The sequence below is a fragment of the Papaver somniferum genome, unplaced genomic scaffold (genome assembly GCF_003573695.1).
Source record: "Papaver somniferum cultivar HN1 unplaced genomic scaffold, ASM357369v1 unplaced-scaffold_12776, whole genome shotgun sequence".
Taxonomy (NCBI): Eukaryota; Viridiplantae; Streptophyta; class Magnoliopsida; order Ranunculales; family Papaveraceae; genus Papaver; species Papaver somniferum.
Genome location: NW_020621910.1, coordinates 1 through 1,963, shown reverse-complemented (window position 1 = coordinate 1,963; position 1,963 = coordinate 1). Strand labels below are relative to the sequence as shown.

Here is a 1,963-nt window from a genome sequence, read left to right as displayed (position 1 = left end):
TCCTCTTTTTTTTTTTTATCATAAGAACATCAGATCTTGAAGTTTTGTTCTGAATCGGTGAAAAAGAGGCATCAACGACAACTGCAAACAAAGATTCATCTATAATAACTGAATCAAAAGATAACTATCATCTCTGTTTATCGTTTGAGTTGAATCGATTAACTTATCCATCTCAAATTGAATTTTCAGATTATTTTTTTTCGATGTTTGTAAACCTTAAAGCTTCGATTTCATCTCAATTCTCTTTTCTGATTCATTATCAGTTTCTGCATCTGTTCATCTTCTTCATTTATTTACTTGTTTTATTAATTGTGTGTATTCTCTTTTTTTCCAGGCACATTCAGGAACCAAAAAAAGTAAAAAGCTCCACCACCATCTTCAAAGCCAGCGAAATCTAGTGGTGGTAAACAAAAGAAGAAGATCAATTCATGATTAATATATATTGCGTTCTCCCTTATGTTGAACTTAATTTTTTAATTTTTGAATGAGTTTTTTTTGTTTTGTGATTTCTACAGAAAATAGAGCAAAGGAAAGCAAAAGGAGAAGGTTAACAACATGTTCATGTTTGATAAAGCTGGGATTAAATCTGGGATTTTGCTTTGTAAGATCGTTACTTCTTCAGCTAGTTTATGAAATACTATGCATATACCGTTTAGTAAATATGAGTTTTCTTATGTTACTTGATTAGGATTCTTGTGATAGAAATTTGTGTTGTTGCAGTTTTGATAAAAATGGGTATTTTGTGTTGCATTCAGTTATGCGATCTTAAGTTCACCGCTTTCTGGTTGTTTTCAGGGTGACATATTCATTAGTTTTTAGTTTGTTTTCTGAAGGGTAGAGGTTGGAGAAAACAAGCTTGTAATAAAAATGGTCGATCTCTGTGAGTCTCGAGTCAAATCTAAATAGTTATAATTATAGTGTGATTTTGATGCATTTTTTGGTCACACTTTTGAAAATTTGTCTAATGGGACTGTTATACAGGACATCAATATGGCAGAGGATGCATTGGCATTAATGGATTGTTTAGATTGACCACAAGCTCATACCATGGGTAAGCAAAGCCTCTTCCATCCTATTTCAGTTTGCTAGATTGATTTGGGCGTTTAATATAAGGATTTTTCTTCAAATTATTTCGTGTTATATGTTCTCATCAGGGTCCATGATAGCGTACAAATTTTCTGCGATGGTACTACCTTAAAGGTTAGTGTACCAGATTAGAATAGCTTGTAATGTTTGCAGCTAGTCATTTAGCTTGCAAAACCATCTAGTTTAATTTGGTTAATGGGTAATATCACCCTGAGTGAATGTTTATTAGCTATGTTCACGTGGCAGAGCATACTGTTATTTTATCAATATGAGTGAGGAATATTTAGATTATTTTTCTTATGCAGATTGGCAGCCAAATGCTATGCATTGCACTATGTTATTTTTAAGCGGATACTCCTGAACAAAGGGAAGCCATTTATTTGGACAGTCACTATATGGTGAGTGAACATGGTTCTTAAGTTCATACTTCTAATAAGATAAATTTGTTACAGAATTTCCAAACAAAGTCCAACATGGTTTATACTTCAAAATGTAGGAAGAATGTTACATGGGCTAAGCATGAAAGGGGAAGTGGATTGGTTATGTGGTATTTTGTTTGTATGATTGTGTTCTCTACACTAGTTTCAATGGTAGGGTTTATGTTTTGAAATATGAATTGTGAATTGATTTTTAAATGCCTGTAAGTGTATGCTTAAGAGATGAATATCTGTAGATCTGGAAGTGTTTTTATATTTCAAGATCGTGGAAGCAATAATTTGTGTATTTGGCTATTCGATTTTGATGTTGGATGATTTTAACATAAGCCATAGATTTTTTTTTCTGGAATGGGTATTCATCTGTGTTATTATGATGTTAGGATTCTATGATTATTTATGTGGCTATAAGCATGTATTCTTTCATTTTTAAGCTGGGAAAG

The 1,963-nt window shown here is 32.3% G+C and overlaps 1 long non-coding RNA gene across 1 annotated transcript; it reads left to right on the top strand.

Moving 5' to 3' along the window:
- Positions 1–144: 144 nt before the first annotated feature.
- LOC113331711 lies at positions 145–1,930 on the top strand. The gene is made up of 7 exons (XR_003351122.1): positions 145–403; positions 516–601; positions 796–880; positions 982–1,051; positions 1,155–1,200; positions 1,392–1,484; positions 1,583–1,930. It is a non-coding gene; the product is annotated as an uncharacterized LOC113331711 (long non-coding RNA).
- Positions 1,931–1,963: the final 33 nt, after the last annotated feature.